At 46.0% G+C, this 18,128-nt stretch overlaps 1 long non-coding RNA gene across 1 annotated transcript; it reads left to right on the forward strand.

The window, feature by feature from the left end:
- Positions 1 to 1,082: 1,082 nt before the first annotated feature.
- On the forward strand, positions 1,083 to 16,435 carry LOC145524813 (uncharacterized). The gene is made up of 5 exons (XR_014067861.1): positions 1,083 to 1,290; positions 1,465 to 1,525; positions 2,840 to 2,967; positions 11,789 to 14,551; positions 15,994 to 16,435. It is a non-coding gene; the product is annotated as an uncharacterized LOC145524813 (long non-coding RNA).
- The last annotated feature ends 1,693 nt before the right edge of the window (positions 16,436 to 18,128 follow it).

Here is an 18,128-nt window from a genome sequence, read left to right on the forward strand (position 1 = left end):
ATTTTAATAGCTGCGAAAGACACTGGGGTCAGAAAGAGTCAGACATGATTGAGTGACTAACACAAAGACATTAGACTTCTTTTTAGGTAAAGAGAGTGGGAATAGTAAGCTGTGTGTTATTTAACACATTTTGTTCCTTTCTGAGTCTGCTTTTCTAGAGTCCTGACATCCTCTACAGATAAAATCAATGTTATGGATGGCCTCATTTTGGACAGGAATGAAATGAGACCAAAGTTTGGCTAGTGTCTAGGGTAATGGCTGTCATAACATTTCAGAGTGGTGCTGAGGAAATCCGGCCCCCACACATCTTCAAGTCTGAGGAGAAGCAAATCTGTGCCTTTACCAGCAGGACTTTCTAGGCCTGGTGGGGAGCCAGACACTGTTCTAGGAGAGTTTGGCAGGTGCTACTACTGTAGCTGACTTAGGAAAAAGATGTGACAGGAGCCAGAAGAGGTGAAAATGTCTGGAGGTTAGCACAGGGCTGGGGGGCCAGTGAGCAGTGCTCAGGAAATATTTTTGAATGAATGAATGACAAAGCATTAATTCCTGCCCTTACAAGCCTAACAGCTCCATTTCCCTGGGGGGTTTCCCCTTAGCACTTTGACTTTGCCACCAAGGGAAAAATAAGACACACCATTGCCCTTCAAGAAACTTACAAGACAGGGCAAGACTCAGGAAATGACCAAAGAGAGCCCAGTCAAGACAAGTGAAGACCCAGTCCATTGAGACAGGAGGAATCTAGGGAAATTTCAGGCAATTTCTGGTGATCCCTTCCAAATGACAGCAAAAGATTGGGTTAGGCAAGGGTTGTGGACACTTCTTGATGAACCGATTGAAACTTTCAAAGTCCCCTGCTGCTTGTGGCCCTAGCAGAAGGCCCTTGGAGTTCCAGGATGAAGGCAGTTGCTATCCTAGGGTTCAGCCCCCGCAGCCGGGCCAGCAGCGGGGCAGCCTCGGTCGGTCCAGGGGCTCCGCCGAGGCCAGTCCGCGCCCCGCGCCGCTCGTGGCCGACCGGCCCCGACGCGGGCGGGCAGCGCGGAGCCCGGGGCGGGCCTTTGTGCCGCCAGCAGCTGCCTTTGTGCGACACGAGTTCACGCGCCCCTCCAGGCGGCCGCCTCTGCAAGGATCGCCCCCGCCGCGCTCCATACCTGGTCCTTTGTCACCAGCTGCCGAAGAATTCAGAAAATCAAATTTATTTCCCGATTACCGCCGGGGCGCCCCTTTGTGTGGTGAGGCCTCTTTAACGGTTGCGATTGCAGCCCACTCTGTGAAGAAGACCTTTTAAGGAAAGCGCTCCCCTCTTTTGACTCCTGGCCCCCGTGGGAACTCGCGGTCGAGGTCTTCTCAAAATAAAGACTCTAACGAGCCCCAAGACGTGGGCTTGTCAAGTGTCCTGCCTGCTAACGGGGATAAATCAATAGGCCTCTTGAGTTCGGATGGTGTATTTCCTTTTCCCCCCCTTAGGAATGAATGGATGGGTGTTGACTCCACGGCTTGCCAGCACAGAGCTGCCCTCAGCCCGCGGGTAAGTCCAATTTCACCCTCTGAGTGCTCAGCGCTACCAGCTCCTCGCCACTGCTGGAAGCCACAGGCCAATCTGAAAAAGTTCCACTTCCACCGGATTCTCAGGTGTCTTGGGCACCTGAAGATAAACGATGGTACCATTATTTTCCCTGATTAGGTTGAGATTTCCTGAAATGAATACAAAATATTTGCCTTGTCAAGTTTTGTCCACAGTAGGCAGGGGAGTGTGGTTTTTTGTTGTCTATATTTGTGGGTTTTTTGGTGCTTGTGTGGGGAAACCAGCTTCCCAGGTGGCTGTGGTAAAGAACCCGCCTACCAATGCAGGAAACGTGGGTTCGATCCCTGGGTCAGGAAGATCCCGTGGAGGAGGAAATGGCAACCCACTCCAGTATTCTTACCTGGGGAATCCCATGTACACAGGAGCCTGGCAGGCTATAGTCCATAGGGTTGCAAGGAGTTGGACATGACTGAGCACACACACACATGTGGAAATAAATGTTTCTTTTAAAGAAAACCAATTTTTTTAAAGGTAATGTAGAGTAGACCCATGCTGACAATATATATCATCTCCACTATTTTTGTAGTAGTAGTAGTGTTAGTCACTCAGTTGTGTCCAACTCTTTATGACCCTATGGACTGTAGTCCGCCAGGTTCCTCTGTCCATGGGATTCTCCAGGCAAGAATACTAGAACGGATTGACATTCCCTTCTCCAGAGGATCTTCCTGACCCAGGGATCGAACCCGAGTCTCCTGCATTGCAGATTCTTTACCATCTGAGCTACAGGGAAGATCTTTTTGTCCACTCATAAGTTAATATGTAGGAGAAATAGATGCACAGATCCACCAACCTATCAGCATCACTCCAATAATACCCTGAAATGAAAAGTTACAAAGACCATCATAATTCATACATTCATAAATAATATTTAGTGTTATAATTTGAATTATATAGTTATAAAGCAAAGGCATCCATAGTAGGAGAACTTGGTCCACTGATTTTAAATTATGCATGTTCTAAATCTTTTGTAAACACTAAAAGAAAGAGTAATGATATATAGCACTTAGCAGAAGTCTTTTTTCTCCTCTACTTCTTGTTTTTTTATCGTGAGAATTTGGAGATGCCACTCAGTTGCTCTGTGACTAAAGGAAGCGAATATAAATCAATGCCACATTTGCTAACAAACAGCATTCCTCTCTTTATCTACATCTGTGTGTCTTCTCTCTCTCTCTCACATACACACCCCACAAGAGCTTGGCCCACTCAGCTTCCCCGTAATTTCACAAAAGAGTGACTCTAATGTTTTCTGCTTCGTAGGGAGCCAGTGGTCATGGCGGTGAATTGGATACCTACACCAGAGAAGGCCTAAGAGGCGTAATCAAATAAGGGAACCACTTGAACTGAACTCCCAGCAGGAGCAGGAGGGAGGCCTGAAGAGGTTACAGGTACTTTTTATCCAGCCTCGCAGGAGAGAACCAACTTCCTGCTGCTAGAAATTTGTCTGCAAATTTTTTCCTCATTCAGACAGAGAGCTGGGGTCCAGGAGACACGGGGTTGATATGATAACTTGATTAAGGCCGGGACAGATGACATGGGAGCACCAAGTCAGCTCAAAGGAATCTGTGCTCTCCTCTTTAACCTCTCCTTGGGAGCCTACAAATTATATCTATTAATGTATCAGCCCCCTGGCACCACACAAATACATCATCCCCTTAAATGTATGTCAGTCATTCACAGGAGCCTTCGTGGAATACCCACCACATTTTCATTTCTCTCTCCCTTAAAAAAAAAAAGTTTAACCTGTTGGGTTGCTCAGACAAAGGGTTGTAGCCTGCCACCTCTCGCTGCACTCACTTGGGAGGTAGGAGTCTGTTGTCAGCCCAAGCGTTCAGAGAATCGTTTAAATGGGCCCCAGGCAGCTGGATAGGATCCAGGGGAGAGACTCTCCCAGGAGGAAGGATTTGGAAACCATGTTCAGTGAAGCATGAATGGAAGAAAACTGAGGATTAGTCTGGAGAAGAGAAAATGCAGAGAGAACTTGAGATCTAAAGAAATACTAAACGGAAGGAGGCTGGGTGTCTTGCATGGGCCCCAGGAGAGCCCAGGGAGAGACAGGCAGTAAGGGAGAGACAGGTAGTCAGGGAGAGCCAGCTGAGTGCCTGGATGAGAAATGGGCCACGTGCTGCGGCCACACTGGGCAGATGTGAAGAAATTTGTAGGCAGTATGGCCATAGTCACAGGAATCACAGTTCCCTTCCCAGTGTCTGAGCCAGGAGACAGCCAGCCACTGAAAGGCTGAGAAGCTTCAGTTCCGAATACTGCTGGGAGGGGAGGTGAACTGAGGGTTAATTTACCATCCATACAACATATAGATTTTTAAAGTGTACAGTTCAATGAGTTTTCATAAATGGAAGCTATGTAACCTATGTAACCACCAGCCCAGTCAAGACAGAGAGCATAACGAAAACCCTAGAGAGAGGTTTCTTTGCCTTCTTTCCAGTGAAAATGCCCACTCCCCCCACCCCACCCCCAGCAATCACTGTTCAGATTTCTCTCACTCTAGATCCATTTTGTCTGCATTTAAATGGAAGTGGTCAGTATGGGCTCTTTTGTCTCTGGTTTCTTTCACTTTGTGTGCTTTTAGGACCCATCCTTGTAGTTTGTCCTTTTTATTGTTGAATAGTTTTTCCAATAAGGATAAAACCCTCATGTTTGCCTGCTCTCTTGCTGATGGACATTGGGGTGTTTCCAGTTGGAGGTTATTATTAACGCAGCTGCTACTAGCAGCCTCTCACAATTTTTTGTTGCTGGCTCAAAGAGTATATTCTAAATGTCATTTTGAACAGGACTGCAAAGCAGGGAAAAGCCCGAAGCCATAAGGTGTGGTCTTAGTCAAGGCAGGAAGAGTTTCTGGGACTTGACAGTTTCTAGTTTGCATGTCTTCCCCAGAAAACACAAGTTGTACCCCTATTCTTCCCACTGGTGGGCAGCAAGCTCCACCAGGACTAATCTCTGCAACCTGGGGCCCTTCCTGAGAATATCTATCTCAGCAAAATGGTTGTTAGTTATCATTTAGGTCTACTCGAAATGTTGAAATTCACATCTGGTGAGCTCCTGCCATGTGCCAGGCCCTGTGGGTGCACTGGGGACTATGGGAAGAGAGAGAGGAATCTGATGAGCCTGTCTTTAACCTGCTTGCAGTCTAAAAGGAGAATTAAGCAAGGTGTAAATTATGAAACCATAACTCAGTGTTCAACAAACATTCACAGGTCAACTGCTATGCTGGTGTGAACTGGGGACAAGTATTGAGAGCCCACATCTGCTGTGTCACCTTGAGACAAGGAACCTGTTCACACTGGATGAGCCCATGTCTATGCATGTCCTCTTTCAGATGGTCCTGAAGGTGACACTGGCAGTGAGACTTTTAAGATCACATCAAAGCCATCAAAGCACAGAATGTTGGTGCTAGATGGCCCTTTCAAGTTCATGGTCCACTCCATCCCAAAGACAGATGGGAAAACTGAAGCCCATGCTAAGAGAAGTTCCTTCCCCAAGGCCACAGGCAGAAATGTTTGCCCTCCTAGTACAACCATTATTCTGCTATATCAGTCTGCCATCTATGACAAAGTCCTCGTTATATGACAGAGAACTATTTATAATGCTAGTATTGAGGGATATGATTAGCACATTTGCTGTGGGTTGATCTGTCAGACTTGGCCTGTGAGCAGCTGTTACATTTAGAGAAACACGTTTGAATCCAGAAGTCATTCAAAATTGTGATAAAAACAGTAGACCATGTCATGCTAGGATCCTATGTGATTAGAGCTGATCTGTCCTCTGTACTAAGCTGTGTATTTAACTCCTTGTTGGGCTTTTGGTTTATTTCCTTGTCACTTTTTCTATACATAGGTTTGACAGCTGTGTAATCATAGAATACTGTACTAACTACTTTATATTTTGTTTTTTTGGGTTTTTTGAGTAAAACCTTCTTACTTTGGCCAAACCACTCTTGCCTTTAAAAACATTGATACATATTGCATGACTACAAAGGGAAAAAAAAATAATTGTGACCATATTGAAGTTCCGTACTCTTTTCCAAACAGTTATTAACAGATTTATGTCAAAGAAAAAAGGAAATGATTTTAGATATATGCAAACTTGGCAGGAATTCATTCAGAATTAATTTGCAAATCAGAGAGGACAAAGATACCACTATTCACAGTTCCTACTTTGTGGTTTTTAAATAATACTAAAAAATATAAAGTACTTTATCCATACACACATTTTACAGTTTTCAAAATATCATTATATCCGTTCTTTTACTGGAACCCCTGACCAATGGGCAAAGCATGTGTTATCTCCCTTTCGCAGATTGAGAAAACAGCCTCAATATCTCATAATAACCTATAAAGGAAAAGAATCTATATCTATGTGTGTGTGTAACTGAATCACTTTGCTGCACACTTGAAATTAACACAACATTGTAAATTAACTATACCTCACTAAAAAAGAAAGAAAGAAGGAGAGAGAGAGAGAGAGAGAGGAAAAAAGGAAGGAAGGAAGAAAACAGACTGGGATAAGTCACTTATCCATGTTCACATAGGGAATACATCCATGTGGCCCCCACCACACCACCCTCCACCCACAGAGCGACAGAGCACATGCCCAGCCCCACACCACACCCAAATAAAACAGAAGGCTCCACACCATTAACAGAGCAGTTCTCTTTGAGTGAATCATGAGATCTGTGATCACAGGACATGTTTTTTAAACATCTAACATTTACTTTCTGTATGTCTTCTGTCAGAAACAGAACTGGCAACATAATCTGCAGGACCCTGTGCAAAATGGAAGTAGGGAGCCCCTTTTTGAAACGTCGGGAAAAGGTGCCATTGAAGGTCTTAAATATAAAGTTCTTCCTTTCTTCTGTGGTCTCACTTTCAACTTCTCATGGTGATTTTGATCTTCTTTTTACTGCCATTCTAAGTAAAGCAAAATGAAATTTTTAAATGATTAGCATGAACTTTACCATTCAGCTTTAGATTGTACAAGGCCAGTTTTGAATACAAATACAACAGCATTTAACTCCTATGCAGAATCACCAAAATTACAGAATTTTGATTTTATATCACACATGTACGTATGTTTTTTGTTCTTACCAGAACAGCGGAAGTGCTGCTCAAAACTAACTCAACTGTTTTTTACTTTACTTCTTAATACACACCCGTTCCCCCAGCGCACTCTGTCTTAGGTTTACTAAGGAGGCTGCTGAAAGGACTAGCCACTCTGCGTCCTCTTCTCTCTCCCTTTCCTTCTTTCATGGTTTTCAGTGTAAATGATTGGTCAATAGGAGAAAGTCCCATGAGTCAAAAAGGATATGATGGGGTCATCTGTCAGTTGTGTTTCTTAGAACATCTGTGTCTTCTTTCTGCATTCTTCCATTCTGGTTTGAACAGAAAGCATGAGCCTCTTGGGGCCACCAATGCCCCACTTACTCAGTTGCAGATGCAGGGTGCTTACCTTGCTTTGAGTGTCACTGAACTTCCCTGACTGTGGGTCCCCTTAGGGGGACTCTGTGCTCCTGGGGCTCAGGAGCGTTCTCTGTGTGAACAGCAAGTAAGGAATTGCAGTGGACAAGCACACTGCATGCCTCTTCCTTGCTCCATCGTCTCGTTGGACCTCATTTTACAAAACAGAAGATGAAATCATTAAGCCTGTTGACACAATGATAGCAGAGCATGAAACCAAGCACAGAGCCCTTCTGAACACAGCGTCCTGCACAGGCCACATATCTGTGAAGCTGTCCCTGGTCAGAAGTCAAAGTCAACTTCTATACTTGGTAGTCTAGAGGCCTAGAGGATGGAGATATGTTTGTTGGGCCTGAACTATAGCCACACTTCTGGACGAGTTCCAGGGTGGACCCCCCTTTCTTACAACACACTCCACTGATGAGGCTCAGAGAAGTGCCATCCCATAGAGAAGATGGGATATCCAGGGCTGCTCCACTGGACAGTCATATGCCTGCAGCTGAGTGGCCTGGGAGTGAGAAGGAATGGAATGGGGGCATGTACAAATCATTTGGGTATGACTAAGATATAGTTATAGGAGAAATCTTGTCCAGGAAATGCTATCATGCCCAGAAATTAAGCTGGAAATCCAAAAATGTGACCATAATCCAGTGGTGCCCTTCTTTCTCCAAAAAACACGGTTTTTAAGCAGCTCATCACTGAAGATACTGCTCTGGCACACACATCTGCATGACTTCCCATGCAGGAACATTAGTGATAGGGTGGAAAAAGCCAGAGAGACCCAACCTCTTCAAAGCTCTGGTTCTTCCTTGATGTGTGATTCTGAGCCAGCCACCTAACTTCTCTGCACCTCAATTCTCTCAGTTGTAAAATGAGAGCAACGATTCCTCATCCAGTGGTAGGTGCTTGTGAGAATTAAACTAGACAATGGCCATAAAATGGGGTATAAGCTGGAAATCACTGCATACATGTGAAGCCACGTTAGTATCCCATGTATAAACGGTGTGTATCACATACAGACCCCATCAGGAAATTTCACTCTGGGGCAGAGTGATTTACAAAGCCTGTTCAGAAGTGGAGTCAATTAAGGTCAGCTTTCTATGTTGCTAAACAACAGGGGATTCTGGGTTCAGTAACGTTGAAAGGCAGGCCCAACACACCCCTTGAAACCGGGCCTTTGAGAGGGTTCAAAGGAATGCGAAACAAAAGCCGCTCTTTGTGATGTGTTCACTCTTCCTTCATTGTCCCCTTTTACCCTCCAAGGGCCTTCATGTAAAGAAAGGGGCTGCTAATGTGGCGAGTGGGAGTTGAAAATCGTCCTGGGCCAACAATGTTGGCACATTCTGCCCAGCCTCATTACAGAATCATCTGAAATGCTTGAGAAGTGTTTCCCACTCATTAGCATAAATAGCAGAAAAACTCTTTCACAAACAAAGCAGGTTCCATCTGCCCCCAGTATGTCCTCACCTTGACTTCAAATGGCCAGTCCCTCCCCCAGCACAATACCAGGGGCACCGGCCTCCGAGGCCCCAAGCACCCCACTTCAGAATGGCATTCAGTGAAATATCAACACGGTAACCTGCATGTTTATTCATTGGCCGCCCCCTCCTTTTAATGGAGTCCCTTCCCCATTGTGGCCACTTGATGCTTTCACAGACCTAAAGGGAGAGGCTTCCTTTCCAAGCTCTTGGGATCCTTAGCAACCCACACCTTGTGAGTGGGTCGACCAGGCTAATTCAGTTTGTTCTGCCTTTGCAGCCCCAGCGTATTTTGTCAGGTATTCTGCTGTGGGATTAAAGAGTCATTAATCACTCTGACCTGACTCTGACAAGGTGGCTTTTGCAATGAAGTCCACTTCCCTGGTGCTGGCCAGAGACAAGGCCAGAGCTGTCTTGCATTAACTATGGAAGAATGGACTGGCTCCTCCCCAGTCAATCTCAGGACACCTTCCATGGCCCCAGTCCCGCAGGAGCTGGTGCCAGGGCCAGCGGTGGCATCTATCTGTAGGCAATCGGAGCTCACAGCCGCTGGGTGGAATCAGTTCTAGAAGGATGGGATTCTAGCAAGACGAAGTTGGGGTGACAATAGGGACCTGAGTTGCCATCCACATAGCCCCAGGTTTTGCTAAAGAAAACAATGAGGCTCAGAGCGGGGAGGGGCTTGCCAGAGGGTACACAATGAGTCACGGGAAAGTCAAGATTAGAATGGGCATCTCTCCATCACTCTAGAATCCAAATCCAATCTATGGCTTTTTATAACCATTTTCAACACCGCTGATACTATTGTGTTGAGCAATTCAGAGAGCCCTGAGCTCTTGAGAAAGAAGGGAGGTCATTTTCATTCACCAAGTGCTGCAAAAGTCTAGGCACTGAGCTAGGTATTTTGCATACATTTAATTTAATTTAAATGTCATTTTGACGGATCAGCAAATGAAAGTGCTCAGCAATTATTAGCTGTCATTCAATACCACTATTTTCCTAGGTAAGCATTATCATCCCTTTTTTTTATAGATGGAAAAAACAGAGACATGGAAAGGTTAGGTAATTCATTCATAGCTTATATTCTTTCCCCTGTGGCTTTAGAAAAGATGAGAAGAGTTCCTTATATCCAGGTGTTCTTGTGAACTTTCATTATTAGTTATGTAAATCATAAATTAAAAGTTTAGCTCAGTCATTTAACATCAGGTTATCAGAATTTATTATTTTCCCTTTTATCTCTTAGATGTGTGATAACTTTTTCTCTGGGCTTCCCTGGTGGCTCAGTGATAAAGAATCCGCCTGCTAATGCAGGAGACTCGGGTTTGATCCCTGAGTCGGAAGATTCCTTGGAGAAGGAAATGGCAACCCACTGCAGTATTCTTGCCTGGAAAATCCCATGCACAGAGGAGCCTGGCAGGCTACAATCCATGGGTCACAAAGAGAATCAGACACAACTTAGTGACTAAACAACAACAACTTTTTCTCTCCTGATGTTTACCGGTCTTTCTTTCTTTATTCTTTCATCAATTTAACAAACATTTACTGAGCACTCATGATGCCTGTGCTGGGGATGCTGAGATTAAAAACACATGGCTGCAGGCCCTCTTTCTCACAAAGTTACTGAAATGAGCTTCTCATAAATTCAAGAGTAAACCAAGAAAGAGGTAGACATGCAGGATGCAAGAGCTCGAACCTGGAAAGGAAGGAAACCCAGGGTGCTAACCCTAAGCCATCCACACCACTCCAGGACAGAACTCCAGGAGGGGCTTCGCTCAGAGGGGCATTTGATAGAAGACTTAATTGTTCAAATAACTGTGGAGGGGATTTTGATCTTTGGCAAAGAGTTTGAATTTTAATTATTGCTTAATACAAAGGAAACAAAGCAAATGAAAAAAAGAAAGCAGTTACTAACTCCAAAAAGGGAAATCAATCACAGTTTACCAAAAGGCTCCATTATAAATATAATTTATATTTTCATAATATTGTTAAAAACAAGACAACAGGCCCAAAATGGAGTCACTTATACTAAGCCGCATGTCACCAAACTGAGGCTTCATTACAATTTTCAGTTCTCCCAGAAACTGGAATTGTAAACCAGTCCATCAAAAACCATTTGAGTAGTACCAGAAATCTGCCTGACAGACTCGTGCCATTCCTGAAAGCAGCCTTCCTAGTATAACTTCTTATTTCTGCTCCTTTCTGCCTATAAAAAGTCTTTCATTTCATACAGCCTCTTAGAGCTCCTTTCTGTCTGCTAGTTTGGTTGCTGCTTGACTCATGGATCATTGAATAGAGAGAACCACCAAGATCTTTAACACTGACTGGGTTGAATTTTGCTTTTTACACTGTAAATCCAGAATAAACTATATTAGCATTTCACCATCTTGGGAAGATGTGGACTAGAAAAGGACTGTGAGTGAAAAGGGAGGGAGAGCTGGCTAGAGCAGGCGATGAAAGAGCAAATCTCCTCTTTCCTGGTGGGGATTCCAGAGTCAGTGCTTAAAACTGAAAAAGCAGAACAGAAACACAAGCCTGTGAAAGGCCACCCTCTTAAAGCTGTTTGACTCTCCCCATTATGTGCATGTGAAACTCTGATAAATACAGAAACTAAGAAGTCATTGAGTCTGGAGTCTCAATGAGTCATTGAGTCTAAAAAGTCATCACAATGTAATTCGAAAAATAGACTTTGTGTTGTTGCCAAGGGGTTAACAATGTCCTTGGGAGATTGTCCGGAGGAGAAATATTCATCACACACCTGGGGTGCCCTGGCCCTGCCAGCCTGCTGAGATGGACGATTGGGAGGAAGTTCGCAGCGGAGGAGGGGCAGCCAGCGCCTTGAGCAGCCGTGGCCAGGAAAGCGGAGGAGTCCGGAGGGGTGGGTTCCATGAACCATGAAAGTCTGGAACGAGGAGAAGGAGGTAGAACATCAGGGAGAGAATCCCCAGGCATGAGAATTCTTAGGTGCTGTCTCCTGAGGGGGACTAGATACGACTAGTAGCCTGAGCCAGGCCCAGTTTGAATCCTGGCTTATGTACTTACAGGTCACACGGCCTTGGACAAACTACTGAACCTCTCTGAGGCTCATTTTCTACCTCTATAAAAAAGAAAAATGGTCCCCTTTTCCCCCTGGCCCCCCAAAAACGTATTGTTGGTCTAAGAACCCCCAGCAGGTTTTAGGCTTTCAGTTAAACAATAGGGCCAAGGGTTTCTACAGAGAAGTAAGCGCCAAAGCCTGATGAGTCCTTTACTGTCTTTTGCAGAAGTCAAAGCACAGAGAGATGCAGGTGTCTTGGAGGAACCTTTGAAAGCAGACTAGGAGAGAGAGATGAGAACTTTCTCCAGCCTTGGAGAGAGGTCCCTGGAGTCCTGTGCAATCTCAAGCCTTTGGGAAGGTGGCCTCCTCAGGACAGCTCTATGGTACCCCAGGAAGACCAATCCTGGGAGGGCTCGGAGTGTATCAGCCTCCTCGGGACCCATCAGGGAGAGTGGAGGAGAGAGTCAAGCAATGATAGGAATTGAGTTCCTCCAACTGGAAGGATGAGGGCATCGAGAAAGATTTAAGATGATTTTAAACAAAATAAAGTGGTATGTCTTGCACAAATAAATTTGCATAAGATTCACACTCACCACAAAATCACACACTGGTAAGGGAAGAATGGACAGTCCCTCCACCTCCAACTTCTGTTTGCTACCTGTGGGGCTTTGGCCAGGTGGGTTCAGAGAACTGGCCCAAAAAGTTGAAAACAACGTTTCACCTTATTTGCTGCATAGAAGAAAACCAGTCTTCACACTGCAGCGAACTCCCCAACTCCCCTCGGCCCAGGGATGACTCCATGTGCGCACTCTCCTGGCTCCAGGAGGACCCACATGCCATGTACCAGGAACCATGAGATTCATCGCTACTATGAAGAAAGTATCTGCCCAGATGCACAGCCCACATTCAGGGATTCAGCCAGAAACTCTCCCAAAGCCACCTGGTCCCCTCCCCTAGAGCCTGAACATTTTTAAAATTAAGAAAATATCTCTTTTGGGGGAGTAGGTCTATCTGAACTTACGATTGCCTCGATAGTTTACAAATGATAAATGGTGCTCATTTATCAACTCTTGTTGCACCTTTTACTTCCTCTTCCCAGAACAATTTGTGTGACATGCTTATTTGTGTAAATGTGCATGCATGCATGCTCAGCTGTGTCTGACTCTTTGTGACCCCATGGACTGTAGCCCACCAGACTACTCTGTCCATTGAATTTTCAGGCAAGAATCCTGGGGTGGATTACCATTTCCTCCTCCAGGGGGACATTCCCAACCCAGGGATCGAACCCATGTCTCCTGAATTGGCAGGCGGATTCTTTGCCACTGAGGCACCTGGGAAGCCCTTTGTGTAACTATTTGTCTAATCTGTGTCTTCTGCATTAGAACTTCCATGAGGAAAAGGACTGTGCCTTATCCTTTGCTGTATTCCTAGTTTGTGGCACAGTTTTTGAAACACAGTAGGTACTCAGTTGTTACTTCCTGAATGAACATGGAACAATCACATTTGGCCAAAACCTTAGTGATCACCCAGCTCTGAGAGGCTAAGGCCCAAGAGGGCTGAACCACTTGCCTAAGATTTCAAACTTGGTTGAAAAAAAATCCAAGGACTCCAGACAGACCCCATGGACAGTAGCCCATCAGGCTTCTTGGTCCACAGGATTCTTCCAGGCAAGAATACTGGAGTAGGTTGCCATGCCTTCCTCCAGGGGATCTTCCCCACCCAAAGATCGAACCCATGTCTCTTATGTCGCCTGCATTGGCAGGCGTTTTCTTTACCACTAGAGCCACCTGGGAAGCCCAAACGGCTAAATGTATCATTACAAAGGAGGAGGAGGAGAAGGGGATGACAGAGAATGAGATGGTTGGATGGCATCACTGACAAAATGGACATGAGTTTGAGCAAACTCCGGGAGATGGAGAAGGACAGGGAAGCATGGCATGCTGCAGTCCATGGTGTTGCAGTCCATGGTGTTGCAAAGAGTTGGACATGACTGAGCCAATAAACAACAACAGTCTTTACAGATTGTGACTAGAACACCTCTAGTCACCTCTAGGAAGGATGTTGTTGGGAGAGATGCAGATTTGATCATCTGAGGAGAGAACATTTCAACAAAAGCCTCCCTACCCTAAATTGGCCCTCCTACCGTGTGCCCTCCCTTGTCCTGTCTCTGCCAGCTTTTTTAGACCAAGGTCAATAGCTTACTCTCTGGTCTGGGAGAGTCCAGCTTTATTCTAGGGCTCTGATCTACGCTTCTCACCTCGGGCAATGTGCACTGACAGAAGATAGCAGGCCACTTTGGAACCCTCTCACCAGAACTTGTAAACTTTCCTCTAAGGCAGCTGTGGGAAGAATCAATCTGACTTTGATCTGAACTCGGTTCTGGTGGTGGCTGGAAGGTAATGGGCACTGGGTCATGTGACCCACCCTCTCTCTTACCCAACACTGACGTGGGTGAATTAAGGCCACTCTGCTCTACTTTCAGAAAAAGACCCAGCCAGAAGAAATGGAAAATAAAACTCCACCCTCAGAAAGGACAGAACTCAAGCAAAGCTCTAATATTTGCCTTAATTTCTCCAAGTAGAAGCCAAGGATCAGAGCTGGCAGAACTCTTCTAATTCGATGATGCCATTTCACACAAATGGTGACTGGGGAATGGAGAGGAGAGTGGCCCATGGAGGTCACAGAGCTATCAGAGTCATGGCTAGCATCCAGACTCTGGGAACCCCAGTTCTTTTTTCTTGCTGAATCATGCAGTTCACTCAAGAGCCCTAAGAGTATTCGATTGGGTGATCCAGATGATCTCTACCCGACTAGTTCCTCAAAATTTACCCATCGCTCCCAGAAGGGTTACCCTGTAGCAGATGCATGTCATGAACTTGGATCATGCGGACCTACATCTATGAGATACTGATCCAGGGAGGACTGTTTCCAACAAAGGTTATCCAAACAGGCCTCAGCTGGGAGCAATCACCACACAAAATCTGCCCAGGTATGCAAAGAGAAAAGATTTGCACACCCCTAGGTGAAACCAAGGATTCTTGGGATAAGTTTCTAAGTCTTCCCAGCTTGTGGGATCTGCTGGGACAGAGTGAAGGAAGCATGGATAGCTCACTTTCAGTAACTCTGCTCACCCTTCATGTCCTCCACCACCATCACCTCCTACACCCCCTTTATGTCCTCTTCCCCTTCTTTTACATACACTACCTCCACCATCACCACAACCACCACCTCCACCACCATCATCTCCACCACTTCCACCACCACCAGCACTACCTCCACAACCTCCATCACCACCACTACCATCTCCACCACTTCCACCATCACCACCTCCATTACCACTATCTCCACCACCTCCACTATCACCACCACCACCTCCACCACCATCATCTCCACCACTTCCACCACCACCACTACCACCTCCACTATCTCCATCACCATCACCACCTCCACCACTATCACCACCACCACCACCTCCACTATCTCCATCACCATCACCACCTCCACCACTATCACCACCACCACCTCTACCACCGCCACCTCTACCACCACTACCACCACCACAACCTCTACCACCACCACCACTACTACCACCTTCACCACTACCACCACCACCACCACCTCCACCATCACTACCACCACCACCTCCACCACCATCACCACCTCCACCTCCACCACTTCCACCACCTCTACCACCACCACCTCTACCACCACCAACCACCACCACCTCCACCACCACCACCATCTCCACCACCACCACCTTCACCTCCACTACCACTATGCTCTGCATCCCCCTCTCCATGTCCTTCACCACCACTGCCTCCACTTCTACCATGAGTACATCCTTCACCTCCTCCTCCACTCCCTCCATTACTTCTCCCACCTCCAACACCAAACCACCTCCATTATCTCCTTTACTTCCTCCCTCACCACCTCTATAACCACTCATCCTACAGTTCTTCCACACCATCACCACTACAACCACCCTCTTCCTGCACCGCCTCCACCGGCTCTACCTCTGTCTCCTCCATGCCAACACCAATACCATCCACACCACTTTTAATTCCCCTTCCTCCTCCACCACCACCCCCTTTATTGCCTGTATGCCTACACTGTCACCTTCACCACCACCTTATTTATAGCATTAAAAAAAGTTTTCCTACCAAATATACTTCTGAGAGCTTAATGCTTTCAAAGCTGAATAGGTGATCAATTTGAATCTATAGACAGAGTCATTGAGATTCACCTCACATTGGAAATAAATTAGACTATTAATTCCCTCTCTTCCTGCTTATTTAGAAATTGCTTATTTGAACACATACACACACTCACCATCTCTCTCACACCAGGACCATAGGTACTCTGAAATGAGGCAGACAATGGTGGCCTTGTTGCAGGAGCCTGATATTAATAGACTATTCCTTTTGATTTCAGCCTGGAAACATTGGCAGCAAACCAATGTAAGAAAAGAAGGACTGTGTAGCAAGAGTTAAAAAAAGAGATGAAGAAAAAACCCAACCCAGCTTTGATCACAAGGGTCTGAAGATGAATTGTGGTCATTTCACAGGTCTCTGGGTGGAGGTTAATGTCATTTTGAAACAAGGAAACTGGGTTTTAAAAAAAGAAAAAACAAGCAGACTGAGAAGGGATGCACTTTCTGATGGAATGGGGTCCCCACAACAGAGGATCAAAGCTGCTTGCTATGCAGAGAATGAAGGATTATTCACTTTCTATTTTTTCACGCCTGCAGCACACATGGGGATCTAATTGGTCAGGATGCAAAATACAGACAGGCAGCCCAGCAGCAGGGCAGAGCCCAAAGGGGGAGGTGAGAGCTTTCTGCAGCTGCAAACCATTAAAGGCAAGCTCACCCCCATGCGCCGCTTTAATTGCTCTTCTGTGTGTTTCCTCAGCTCACGGGCACTAATGTCTACTTCCCAGTCTTTCTGATCTTGGAGGTGATGAGCTTGACGGCTGTCAGGCCTGCCGGGGTCAGGGAAGGCAGGAGACATGTCTCAGGGGAGTGAGGGCAGGGCTCCAGGGCTGGAAGAGACATAAGCTCCGGGCAGGAACTCTGCAGGCTCAGCCCAGGCTCATGCTTCTTCTTGCTCCTGGGGTTCTTTGTGTATAAAGCCAAGGATCTCTCTGGGGGTGGTGTTGTCTCAGTTCCATTACAGCAGGGGAGACACAGGACAAAATGAAAACCCACAGCTCTGTGTGGTATCTGACCCCAGGCCCACCACTCAGCCTCTCTGACCCTTCACTTCCTTGCCTTTGAAATGGAGTGTATGCCTACCAGCGCCCTGAGCATTACATGATGTCATGAAATGCTAACCAGGGAAGGGAAGTCCCTGTTGGTTGTTATCACCTCTCCTTGAACCTTCTCTGCCAGCCTCTTGATCTGCTTTAGGTTTGAGTCTCCCTAGATGTCCCTTTTAGCCCTTCTCAGTGTCCCCTCCCTAGTGAAAGCTGCTCTGACTACCCAGGTCTGCAGGTTGGCCAAGCCCTCACCAGGCTGAAACCCTCCTGCCACTCATCCTGGCTCCCATCTTCCCTCTCTTTGATGTTATCCTCAACCACGTCCTCCTGGCTGGCACTGCGGCCTCCAGTCTTTCCCAGCCCCATCTTCCCTCTGCCCCCATTTCAGCCACCGCTGCTCTACGTATATGAAGCTACAAAATGCAAGACCAGCCATCCACTTCTCTGCTGAAAACTCGGGCAGCTCACTATTCTGTTTTGTGCTGTCCTTTAGTATTGAATGCCTTCATCCTTTCTTGATCTGACTCATCCTTTAAGAATTATCATTTCTCCTAGGTGGCCATCCTCAGACAGGATGATGGCCTCCGCTAAGCATATTTTTGATTTCACAGTGCCTTGTCATTGACCACAATGGATTAGAACCGTTTAGTCATTCCTTCCCTTGAAGGTGTTTGTCTCTTCCACTGGAAAGTAAGTTTTTCAGAAACAGGACTGCATCTTAATTCATCTGTGTTCTTCTAACATGTGGCATGGCTAGCAGAGTGCCTGAAATAGAGCAGGTACTCAAGAAAGGCATTTATAGCTTTCAACTGTTATTTATTTGTCTCTGCCTACACTGCCCAATGAAGGTGAAAGCATTTGGCGAGATGGAGATGTGTCTGATTCATTTTGTATTCTGCACAAAGCCCAGCACAGAGGAAACTAAAGAGAGAGCAGCTACTTCTGCTGTGTCTGGCTCACTTAGGGCTCTTTCTTCAGCATCTAGAACAGAGTTTTGTACACAGGTGCTCAATACATGTATTTTGAATGGATGCAGAGACAAAAAATTGTCACTTGCCATCTGGTTCTATAAGAATGAAATCACAAGTCGCTGTAGTCTTCCCTGAAAGGAGTAAGAGGTGGAGACCAGGAATGAGGTGCTCTGTGCTCTGGGAAAAACTGACAAAACAGTAGATAGATATTTTCAGGAGAAGATTTTATGAGCTCAGTTTCTTATACCTTCTCATATCTAGAAAAGCGCTAAAATCATTAACAATTGCTCCTCGAGACTAGCAGCAGCCCTCTGCCAAAATATGTGCTTGATTGCATGG

Source organism: Giraffa tippelskirchi, chromosome 2 (genome assembly GCF_054371585.1).
Source record: "Giraffa tippelskirchi isolate mGirTip1 chromosome 2, T2T-mGirTip1v1.2.pri, whole genome shotgun sequence".
NCBI classification, from domain to species: domain Eukaryota; kingdom Metazoa; phylum Chordata; class Mammalia; order Artiodactyla; family Giraffidae; genus Giraffa; species Giraffa tippelskirchi.